At 42.8% G+C, this 12,813-nt stretch overlaps 1 long non-coding RNA gene across 1 annotated transcript in view; it reads left to right on the top strand.

The window, feature by feature from the left end:
• Positions 1-12,813, top strand: part of LOC134157457 (uncharacterized) — an 82,327-nt gene that overhangs the window by 862 nt on the left and 68,652 nt on the right. The window lies entirely within an intron of this gene.

Raw genomic sequence — 12,813 nt, 5'->3', positions numbered from 1 at the left:
CAAGACCCTTCTCATTCAGCAGGAGCTGAGGTCCAAGTTCTGCAACAAACGTCTTATGAGCCCACGCAGGACTTGCTGCATGATCCTGGCCTGTGTTAACTCTGTGTCCCCGTACCCAAAGTGACTCTTCATTGAATCCAGCTGGGGCTGGAATTCGGCTTGAAATGGCAATACTCCAATACCACAGTGATGAGTGTGGTGTAACAATGAGATTTTGGATTTTGAGTGAAAACTTCAGTATATTTGGATAGAAAATGGTTCCAATTTTGATAAGACACTTCCAAGAGCCATGTAGCATCTCTCCGAGATACTGAGAGTCAAGGTCTGAGAGAGCCATATTTGAGAGAGCGTGATTGCAATTTATTAATGAACAGCCAACCATCAGGACAGGTACATGACTGCAATTAGCTGCATTCTTTGCACAAGTAGGGAGGGATGAATTTACGTATTTTTGGACAACTCAATGCATCGCTGTTACTCTGTTTCTGGAATTAATTGTGGTTCTAAATGTGGCAGAAATTACTTTGGATGTGACATAGCAATTGTGGTCAGTGTGCAGTAGCCAGCTCTTAGCCTGTCAACTGAGCAAAGCGAAGCAGGTCCAGGTCAAATGCTTTTGGCTTTCAAGGATCGCTTAAGTGATGTGGAAAGCACTGTTAGCATTGGGCAGTTGGAAGCATCTGCTGCTTGTGGTCCCTAAAGTCCCTCTGGTACTCATTATAAAGGTAGGGAGGATAAACTTGTGCATTCCAGGTTATTACATTTGTCTACATGGTTTTCCTTGCTGTTTTGGCTGCATAAGAGAGCCCATCTTAATGTTCTTGTAGGGTGATAAACAGCTGCTGTGTTTCGATGCTGAGGTGATTCATTCTGTGATGGATAAGATGATTCATGGCATGGGTTCTTTTGGGCTGAAAGGTACCGTATGACTGTAATGCTTTGGTTTCTGTTTTTTTCCTGCATGGGTCTGAAACTGGATTTTGTATTACATGGTTTGATTGAAAGTTTAAAACTGGCCACTTGGAGCAGCTGAGTGAGGCTTGCTTTAAGTGGTGGAAAAAAGGCTCCAGCCCTTTGAGTCATGGTGTTTGTCTTTCTGTTGTCCTATGGCACTGAAATCCCCAGGTTACCTGAATCCTACAGAAAAAAGACACTCATATTTCTGTCCCAAGTCTTTTAATTATAACTTTATTTTTTTTCTGGCTGGTTCAAATGCAAGGAAGTATTTTTTTGTTTTTCACTAGGTCCCCTGTGATGATCTTAGGTAAGTTTGATACTTAATCTGAGTGTAGAACAAAGTAAAATAGTACCTGTTATTTGGTAAAACCAAAACTAGTGAACAATGGGGAAGGAAACAGAAATCTTTGCTTATATAGAGTTGGGAAGAGCCAAGATAAGGGAACCCTGCCCTCCTTGCTCTCTTGCAGCTGCAGGATTGGCAAATCTGAAATACAGATAAAAATATTGGTATGTCAATATTTGTAAACCTAAAGTGGCTGCCCAAGAAGGTGACCTAAGATGTAACACCCAACTGGACAGAATCACTAGGGAAACTTCAAAACTGAGATGCTAGAGGAGATGCTTCTCCATGGAAGTGCTATGCCTTAGAGTAAGCTGAGAATGAGACATTCAGGTCATGGGTCCAGTGTATGAGAAATGGGAATGATGTTGATCTTCGTCTCTGAGAAACATTTTCTCAGGGTGTGTGCCTGTGAGAGACAGAGAGGTACAAGACGTACCTCCACCAGCACTCCTGTTCTGGAAGGGGCTTGGTCACCTTGGCATGAACATGTACCTGAGCTCTGCTCTCTCCTGCATGTGCCAGGAGCTTGTAGGTGCATTCAAGGGGCTTCTAAATCCCCAGGGAAAAGTAGCATACGAGGGTAGTTCTGGTTTAACGTAATACAATGCTACAAGATAACCTCACTGATGCAAGTAAAATACTTCAGAGGGCTGAAGCCTCACTTGTGTGCAGATGGTCCAGAGGAAAATATGCCCTGTAAGGAACAACTGTAGAATTATAAGCTGAAAGAGGCAATTTGTTTCTATCCCCATGAGCTAATAGTTGATTTGTGCCCTGGACCGTGAGGGTTTACATTTCTCATTTGTTATTCTAAAATTATTACTATTATTATTATTTTTATATGTATAATGTGTGTTTAGAAAGTGTCTCTGTGTTTATGCCATTTTTGTCTTTAAAATACTCCACACGGAAATTCATATGAATTCCAAAAAGCAACACTTGCTATAACTGCATGCCACTAAATTGTTAAAGTGGTGGAAAAAACACAAATAAGCAGACCTGTATAATGATGGGCTTTTAATTATTTTTTTTTTAACGTGCTATTGGTGTTAATTTTTGTGTGCCTGTTATGTTTGTGTTCACTGTAACTGAACAATAGGACTTTGTTTTTGTTCTTTGTGTAAATTAAAAACATCTGTTCTCTTCATACAAAAAGTTGTTTTTTAAAAGAAGCTGGTCTGATCTAACTAAATACCAATGCTGTGTCCACAATGAGTTACTATTAATATTTGGGAAAGGCAACCATCCAAAGCAAGTGTAATGTCAAATCACTGGCAGGAGTGCGTATTTATTGCTTGAAGTGACAGATAAAAATGCAGAGGTTACAAAAACAAAATTCCTGTGGATGACTAATGATGCATATATATGCCCCCAATGCCCCATCACCACATTTACAGTTGGCAGGGTGTTCTCCACTGCCTCCTGCTCCCCAGGATTAATCAATAAGGAACTGGTAGCTTGGCACCCTCCCTGGAGGAGCAATGCTGCTCCCACCTTCCCTACAGCAGACCCTGCATGGAGTGACCTTCAGGGCATGCTGGAATTTGATCCCTCTATTTAATTTGTCTGACTTTTCCCCCACCTCGCTCTGGTATTTGACTGCATGGGTTGATTTCCCACCAAAGGCATGTATATTTTCTTTCCATGCAAGTGGAAGAGGTAGAGCATCCGTTGCATGTTTCTGTAGTGCCCGTGATGCTGGCACAATGGTGGTCTTCAGAATTGTCTACAAAGTTCTGATATGAAGGAGGTTCCAGACCAAGACATGAATCTGTCATCTTTCTTGAGAGGAGCAGCCCTGCTTTCAGCAGTAGTCTTGCTAAAGCAGTTAGAAGTTATTTCAGAGCAAAAAACCCACATTATTTATCATTGAGCATGGGTGGCAGAACTGAGGTCTGAGAGGTTCAGCAATCTGCCTGCCTGGGTGGCTATATGGCTTTGTCACTTATGTACTTGAGGACCTCAGAGATGATGATATTGTCCTCACAGGCAGATGTCTTTTGAAGGAAGTACATCTAATTAACATTTCTTGATGAAAGGCCTGATTCAAGAAAGCATCTCTATTGAGTGCAGCACTTTGTTTATATCTCATTTATTTCATTAAGATTTAAACCCAAGTAAACCCTTTCAGGACCCCAGTTATACCTTTGCTTCTCCCCTTCCTGCTGCTTCTGCTGTCCTGTGCCAAGTGTGGCAAGAACTGAGAGAAAAAAGCTTGTCTGTGTTAAAGAATCAGGTATTTTGTTGGTATGCTTATTGTAGTCAGAGCCACAACAGCTACCAACCTATTAGCAACATAACTTCTCCCTCTTAAGATGCCCCATCCCAGTGTATTCTTCCTTTCTTCCATTCTCTTGCAGAGGAGCCCTGTGCTTTTTCCTTTCCCGTGGCCTTTTCCTTAACTACCCTTAACACCCATGTTATTCATCTCTATTCTTCCCACATCATCTCCACTCTCCCTGTTCTTTGTACTGCAGTGTGGGTACTGTGGGTACCTGCTTCCAACAGGTACCTGCACCAGTGCTGGCTGCAGCCCAGGTGGTGGGCAGCTGCTTGCCATGGAGGTTGGCTACCATCAGCTGGTTGGGGGTATTTTGCCTTTGTCTCAGACACCAATGGCTGCCTCCAAGATCCAGCTGAGTGCAGAACTTGCTGAGTCACGTTTTCACCACAAAACCACTCATGTGGTTCCTGAGAGTCACACAGTTATAGGCATGGTTTGGCAGGAGAGGAGCAGAGAGCTTTCACCCTGAAGCACATCCAGGAATGCTGGCAAGAAGACACTTTTAATTTCCTATCTCGGGTTACCGCAGCATGGATTAGGACTACAAGAGTTTGAAATCCCTGGCAAGCTAATGCTGTACATCTGTCTAAGATGACGGCCAGCAAGGGCAACCATGGACTTCGGCCCATGACCAGTCTGAAGTGCTTTGTTCCTGGCTGAGCAGCTGTCATTAACAGTGATCTGTGAGGTTTCTTCCCAATTTCACTCGGTGGTTTGCATGGCTGCTCTGTTCTCTGGTGAGATCTCCACACTTGCCTGTTTGGCTGCAGAGGTGATCTGCTGTTCGGCCTCACCGGCTGATTGGTTTTGTTTTGTAGTTGGGGGGCTGTGTGCTGTTTCTATCAGCCTGATGAGCTGCAGCCCCACCCCCATCCCCTAGGGGGATTAAAATCTGTAAAATGGGAACAGCACTTGGTCCCTGGGATGATTATGAGGGAGTAGCACTGAGTGTTCTTAGGGAGGCTCAAGAGGAGCTATAACTCTCCAGGACTACTCTGTGAGTAGAGGTCTGTTTGGGAAGATGATTTGTCAAGTCACTGCTGCATATTACTGGCATGTTATGTGCCCTTTCTATGGGCAGATATGGGTGAATTAAATTTGTGCTGCACTGGAGAAACTGAGTGTTTGTCTGTGTTTTGTGGGATCCATCAGCCTTCCCTTCTTCTCAGTAGGACCTGGCCCTTGTGGTCCACAGCGAGGGGGAGAACAAGGTGCAGTGTCCTCTTTTATTCCCTTGAGAGTTTGGTTACTGTCAGAAACTATTATCCGCAATTATCCAGGTTGATCTTATGCATGATGCTGCTCTCACCTGCAGCCATGACATTTTTGGTGTAGGGGTAGTACAACTGTTGCCATGGCTGGCCGTATTTCAAAGAGTAGTGTTAAGAGCAATAGTTGCTCGGAGCTTTGAGGGTTGTTTGCCCCTGTTTGCTCTCCTGGTGGCACAGCCACGGTGCAGCTGGGACCCTTGCACAGCATGGCGGTGCTGGCATCAGACTCTGTGCAGATGCTGCTCTCCATTCCCTTCCTAAATGCCTTTCCTCCTCCCTAGGCCACTGTAGGACAGCACTGCAGGTCTTTGGCTTTCACCCGTGCTTTCCTGTCCCTAGTCCACTTGTGCTGTGGGTGCTTTTTTTGCCTGTTCCCATTAGGTGTCTCCCTTTTCCTCCTTATGAGCTAGCTGGAGCTGTGCATGTTCTGGCAGTGGTCACCCATCAGGTACTGGCCTGAGCTGGGGCAATCAATAGGTCACTGCAGCTTGGCGTCCCCCTTTCCCTCTGAGGCTGAACTTCTGGCTCAGGCCATGTTGCTGGATAATATTCTGGGATCTTTGCACAGGAAATTTCCTTGGTGGGATGAGGAAGTGGGACCTTGCCACCAGCCCCACTGTGCAGGGCTGTGTCTCCTGCTTTTCCCACCTCCCAGGCCATTGCACTGCACTCCTCAGGCTCTTTGCAGTCTGGGGCAGAAGGCATCCCTGCCCAAGGAGGCAGATGTATTTGCAGGCAGTGGCAAACCACTGAGAATCCATACAACTTACTTTGCAGCTCCATCAAACCCACCTCGATGGAGTTTCAGGCTGAGCCCAGATTTCCTGGTGGCAGGAAAGCAAGCCAGTAATGTATAAGAAGGGCTTAGAGAAGGATGGTTGCCTTGTAGCAGGTACTATATGCCATCCCTGTTTGGGGCCTAGGATGTTGCCCTGTGTTACAGATGCATGAAGAAAACATGCAAAGATGGCCACCTGATAGTACAAACATTCCTACCCTGTCCCTGAATCCCAGTGTGGAATGATGGCAATGATACTCCTAAGCCTTATTGTGGAGAGGAAAAGGCACTTTTGGCAGTGGAATTTCTGGAAGGATTTGCCTCTCTTTCTGCAGCTGATTTCAGCTCCTGCCTCTGCTGTAATCAGTCTGGCCCTGTGTAGCCTCTTGTGACATCCCATCCAGCTATCTAAAATTGTTCAGGTTTTGTGTATCTTGACACTAGACACAAGTTTCTGCTGATCCGATATTATTTGTTGAACAAAATATTACAGGATGTGAAGGCAATTCACAGAGATGATCCAGTTGCTGCCATGGCTTGCTCCTCATTTGCAGATCACTTTGCATGGGGATTTTCATGGCACTGAAAGTTTTATCGCTGATTGCATTATTTTATTCTTGTTTCACATGCAATGCTGATGTGACAACACTGGCACTCCTGACAAGGTTATCTTGTCACCATTTCTTAGAGGAGAGGACTTAAGCTTGAGACTAAGACACTGTCCTAAGATTTGAGTGCTGGAGTCTTTTGAAAATTTTGTTTTGATTTTCATTTATTTATGAATTCAGGGCATGGGCTCCTCTTGTTGGCAGTGCTGTTGGTTCAGCGGTCACACAAGCAGAGTTTTGCTCCCAATGCAGCTGCATCTATAATCTTTGGGATAGGTTGACTTATTTAAACAACATCTAGCATCTGATCTCTGTGGCTTGGGTGACTTACTGGAGGTCACACAGCAGAGACTGGGAAACAGCCCAGCTCCCCTGTCTCTGATCTCTGTGCTCAAAGTTTTGCAACTGCTTCCTTCACCACAGAGCAATGTTAATGTCCCCAGGCAAAAGAAGCCACACAGCTGTAGCCAAGCCTGGGAGATGTGGGATATGAGGTGGCTGAAAAGCTGGTTGGAGTGCTGAGCTTGGAGGTGAGTGGTTAATGAGCTGAAGCCTGGCTGGTGATCAGGGCTCAGTGGTGTTCCTCAGCTGCCAGTATTGGCACCTTCACCTGGGCCCCAGGCAATGGGATGGCAGGCACCTCAGTGGATGATGCCTAGCTGAGGGGGGCATTGAGTGAGCTGGATATTTGACTGCTATTCAGAGAGATATGACAAGCTGAAGAAATGGCCTTATGGGGCCTCAGCGTGAAGAACAGGGGCGGAGGGGATATCTCACCTCACTGTTGTGTCCACCTGCCAAAAGGAGGGTGGCTGTACTGTACTCAGATATTCATAGGAAAAGGACAGGCGTCAATAGTCACAATCTGCAGGAAAGGAAATATTGACTGAATATAAGGGAAAAAAATTCACAGTCAGTGTTTAACCACTGGCGTAGTTGCCCAGAGATGCTGTGCAATCTCCTTCCCTAAAGGTTTTCAAAACATGGCTGAACAAAGCCTGGATAACCCTGCTCTAACTCTGAGCACAAGTTTTGACCAGATGACTTCCAGGAGTCTCTTCCAACCTAATTTATTCCATGCATCTACAATAGCTGGACACTTTAGGTATAATTCCTGCTGTATTCTCCAGTGAATTGAACTGAATCCTTTGTCAGTATTGTTTTCACAGGCACACCTTTCATAACCACCACATATGTCACAAAAGAGGAAAAAATAATATCCAACACTGGGAGGAAAAATTGAAGCAAAATAATGTGCAAGAGCTATACAAAACCTCCAGTGTCTCAAAGCTGCTAGTTGCTGCTAGTGTTGGCATGGGAGAGAGCATAAAGTAGATTAAGTGCAAGGACAAACAATCTGAGGCATTCTGCTAGCAGAGTCTCCTGTCATCCTTCAGCTTCCCAACATGATGGTGATCCAAGCTGTGCACAGCCTTGGATGAGGCTCCAAGTGCTGAATCACTTTGACTCCCCTCTCTCCCCTGCAATGATCACACATAGAAAACAGACATGACTGAGAAACTTGGGCCAGTTTATAAAAGGAAAGTAACTTTTCAACACAACTTGCTATGAAAAAGGACTGCTTGGTGTTGTCACTTAACAAACACCCTAATGGCCTGATGAGAAACATATTTGTCAAGCTGAGTTTCCTTCCTCAGGCTTGAGGAAGGTGAGTTTAGGAAACTGCAGTTGCTGCAAAAAGGTCATGGTAGCCTTGAGATGGAATCTGTCCCTTGATGGCCTTCCTTCCCCGTGGTCCCTGGTCATGTTTCAGTACCAAGATGCTGCACAAAGGTGACAAACGTATCTTCCCTACTGCCAGAAAGACATATTGACAAGGTAATTTGATGAGGTAAAATGACATGAAGCCTTTTGTATTAGAAGAATATTAAGGCTGCAAAGTGAAACTCTCAAAATGTTGTATTAGTAACACTATTGTCTCATTAGTATGAAAAAGGGAATGCCTAATTGGCATTGGCTCCTGTGCACATGGGAAATGAACCCTGGACTAGATCAATCTGGCAGCAGACCAAATGGTTAGTGAATGGGTGCTTGGGGGAAGGGCTTCTGGGCACATCTGTATTGGTATTCTAGACTGTGCCAGAGCACAGGCACAGGTCATTGCACACTTCTAGCACAGGCAAATTTGTGTACTTTACATTTCCAGGTACAGTCTGAAATTTAGCAGAGGCAGCTTGTTTCAGCCCTGCCTGTTCCCATTCCTCTGTTTCCTTGCCCAATGCATTCTGCATTGAAACTACTTTCCTTCCGATCCCTGGTTTTGCCACATCTTGTCTCTTGAACGTACTTTAGATCATCTCCTTGACTTACAGGCTTTCCCTGTATTCTTCGTGATCTTGCTTCACCTTTTAACACAGCCGTTACTCCTGTGGTGTCTGACCTCATTTTGCCTTCATTTCTACCACTAATTCCAGACTGACCAAAGTAATAGGCAGATCTATGCTGTTGCAGTAAAACTGCTTTCCTCAGGCTGCAAATCAGAGGAACACTTCAGTATGTCCTTAAGTCTATCCCCCTTGGTGTGCTGAAGCATGCTCTCCTGTTGCTCCGAGCAAGGAGGATGCCTGCTGCTGAGTGAGGCAGGATTGCATAGTGAATTGATTTAGGCTCCCGAGCAATATGGAGCAGTTCAGAGCCTGGGCAGGACTGATGTTAAATCACAGATGAAAACAGCAGTCTGTCAGCAGTGTTTTTCCTGTTGTTGTTGTGCCCCAGACAGTTGTGCTGCTGAAAGGCCAAAAGTGACATATGTGAAGAAAAGAGACCAATTAATAGAGGTCAAGGGTAATATTTAGTATACTGTATTCTAAGCAGTAAAATGCAGGAAAAAAGAAAGGGGCAGGCTTTACTAGGATGAGCCTGGGCTATGCCTAGGGATAATCCTCCCTAGAAACTGGTAATGTGCAACAACCTGGGGAAAATGGATTTGCAACCAGACATGCCTAAAGCTTCAATTGACACTAGCTCAGTCAAGGTTGCCCTTACTTGCATTTAGTATCATACTGAACCCAAGATCTGCAACAGAACTCTTTCTATGCTGGCCAGACTTTGAGACCTTGATAATCACTGTTTCCTTCTTTGCATCTCTAGAGTTGATAGAGATTGCTTTTCTTTGCACTTGCAAGGTTTGCCCCCATCCTCCAACATAAAGCAAAATCTCAAGGCAAATTAATTCAAATATTTTGAGAATATTCTTTCTGTTGCAGTGAGTACACATGAAGCTGCAGCAACTCAGTTGCCTTGTAAAGGGAGAAATCACTATAATTACTGGCCATAACCCCCTCTCTCTCTGGGATTTGGGTAGCTTCAGGCAATGACAGGTAATTAGCAGCTCCATGGTTAGGAGGAACAGTTTCAAGCAGTAGTTATAACCATTTCTCACTCTTTTTACCTAGCAGAACTGAACTGCTACTTGCAACCTGTCTCACTCCCTTCAAAGCCCTTGGCCTTTTTTTGGACATAACCCAATCACAGAATCAACTAGATTAATTGTTGATTAAGATAGTCAATTAAGATAGTCAAGTCCAATTAAGAGAGTCAAGTCCAATTAAGAGAGTCAAGTCCATCACCATTCTGAAGTTCTGCTCATTACACACATGCCAGGTAATCCTACTTCAACAAGCCAAACCCACTGACTCCAGAAAGACTGCTCACGTGCTTCAACTTACGTGTGTTTACATGCAGTGCTTGATGGGGCTTTACCTTGGGTTACCACCACAGAGACTGAGGGGAAGTCTGTTCAGAGGGTAAGAAAAATAATGAAGCATATGTTTAGCAGGATTTCATTCCAGGCTTAAATTATATAAACACTCTTATAATAAGCATCTTTGGCAAAATCCATGACCCAGCTGTGCCACTTCTCTTGCAGTACCTCTATTCCTGGATCCATCCTGCCGAGCTTCAGGAAATTTTTTGAAGTGCCTAAGTAAGCACCTCTTCAGGTCACACTCCTGCAGCATTCAATAGAGGTGAGCTTCTCCAGACATCACATTGATCTTAGCTCAACGCTGCTCTGGAAGTTTAACAAAGCCTGTCTTTTCTTCTGGGAATGTATTGGGTATTTATGGTGCTTGGGCTCTGAAACTGAACTTGGTAAAGTCCCTAAAGCTGGGGTCAGAAAGGGATACCCTCAGGTATTAATTTCAAAGAACCACCTACAAGAAGGTTATTACTAAAGCCCTTGCATTCAAAGCTCCCCCTGACCTTGAGCTGGTTGTTCAAAGTTACTGACCTGGTCTTGCTCCTGCTGCATCTCCTTGCGTGGGTCCTGAACCAGAGCCACGGGCTCAAGCAGGGCTGTGGGTGACTGCAGCTGTCTGTCCTTTGTGCCCAGAGCTGTGAGATCAGAGTCTGAGCATCCACATTCTCCACGCGGATGGTTTTGCACTACACGTACGAACCAGATTATTTTCAGTGAAGAATCACGTATCACACAACAAGTTAAAAAGGCAAAACTCTTGCCCTTCAGGAATTGGTTTCTAGCTATGGAAAATAACAGAAAACATGTATCCACAACAAAAAAAGTAGAAAATAATCTCAAGATTTAAATTGGATTAGTACAAAATACTGCATGAACTATAACTCAGGATAGTCACTGTGTTCGTCAAAATCTTTCTTATGCAGCATTTTAAATGATTAACATTTTTTTAAAGTAATCTTTTTCCAGCTATTCTGTATTAGTAACTATTTACATAATAAGTGATTGTAAAAGATATACACATAACATACTTCTTTGAAGATATGCAGTGGATAACTTGGAATAAATCCTACCTCATTTAATACAGATTTTCTGAGACGTGTAGAAAAATGAGAGTCCTGAAAAACCTGGAAAGAATTCAAATCTGATGAAAACCAAAAATATTATATATGATTAAATTTTCCAACCAGCTTTAATAAATACACTGATATTTAAAACAGAGCAAAACAGAATGGTGAGGTATGTCAACATTTTTCAAGACTTCTAATCATTTTTAAGAACATGAATACTGCAACTTTATATCCAATTATCATTGTTTTTCTTCTATAAATGTCTGTAAAATAATTGAAAAGGTAAGTCAGTACTAGAACACCTAAATCTTCTTAACTACAAACGACATAAAATGTCTATCATTATAATGATCAAGTAATTTAAAAAATAAAATAAACACATCAAGAAAAATCTTTATAGCAGGGAGGAGAAAAGCTAAATATAACATCTTTATACAAGATTGAGGTTCATTAATAAGATCAACCATACTTTTGCCTTTTAAGTCCATATCACATGTAAAGTGTTTTAAAATCCCCATTTTTTTAAATCCTGTCTGGGTTTTTTTCTTTTTTTTTTTTTTGGCATTTTAACATTAGAACATACTTTCTACATGTAGGATTCAGCCCTTCATTCGGTGAATGCGAGTTTTTCAGGCACAGTACCTGAGGTTCTGCCACTATTTCGTTATCTGTTTCAGAGTACTCTTTCCAGACTGTCACTCATACTTTTTAAATTTAAACAGAATTGAAATAGGGAAATTAAAGCAAAACAGAAAAGAAACTGAAACATGAGTCTGTTCAGCTGCGGCACAGCCTGTCTGTTAAAGGAGATCTGAACACTAATCTCATTGTTGATTTACATCAGATTCCTTTAACTTTTTGTCTGAGTCATTACTGAAGCTGTTCAAATCAGTTTGTAAATGTAGATTGAAGGAGCAATTTATACCATTACCTTGACAGGCATCTTAATCAGGATAATTAATTGAAAATATCTGTTTAAAACTCATCATAGAGGCAGAGGATTTAATGTTTTCCTTTTTCAAATGAGTAAGGATGATTTACTAAGGAAATGGGGAATTGAAACACTTCTTTTAAACTTTATTTTCTAGAAAACAGATGTACTTAAGGGCTTACTAGCTTGCTTTGCATTGATGTGATAATACATGATGCTTTCCAAGCCATGAATAAACCTTTCTAAGGAACCTGTAAAAATTACTTGCAAATTGTAAGGTCCAAATTTTTAATAAATAGATATTTACCAAGTTATAGTAACAGAAATAGTGTCCAGACTAATAGAGATTTATTATGACTTTAAAACACAGGTCCCAGTTCAGCAAATCGATTTAACATGTACTTAGTAGATGAGCAATTCCCTTAAATTAAATGTATAATGAACTCTGCCACTGCCATAAAGTTCAGACATCTAAACCAGGAATCTTTCCAGTAATTAGTAAATAAGTAAGGTGCTCACTTTTACAGACCTGCTTTCCCACATGCTCGAAATTTAGGTCCTGAATAGGGTCACAGGTTTTCTCAGCTGGCTCTTACCTATTAACTTCAGGGATAGATTTGTCCTGATGATTTTCCTGCTGAGGAGGCCTTATTTGCAATTCTGTCAGGTGGATCTTCTCATCACATGCAACATCAAAAAGGGCTAGCAGGCTTGTGACTTCTGTAAGATCAGAGGATCCCTAAACTTCATGCATACTGGACCTTTTGCAGGTATGCATCTTTTGCCGGCTTTGAAGGCTGCTCTCTAGTCAAAATGTGAAGTGAGGTACTGGAAGGATTTCCATGAAAGA

This window comes from Pezoporus occidentalis, unplaced genomic scaffold (genome assembly GCF_034315485.1).
Source record: "Pezoporus occidentalis ecotype Australia unplaced genomic scaffold, CSIRO_AGI_Poc_V1 ctg96, whole genome shotgun sequence".
Taxonomy (NCBI): domain Eukaryota; kingdom Metazoa; phylum Chordata; class Aves; order Psittaciformes; family Psittacidae; genus Pezoporus; species Pezoporus occidentalis.
Note: the sequence above shows the minus strand (reverse complement) of the source record. Positions and strands in the feature narration are given on the sequence as shown.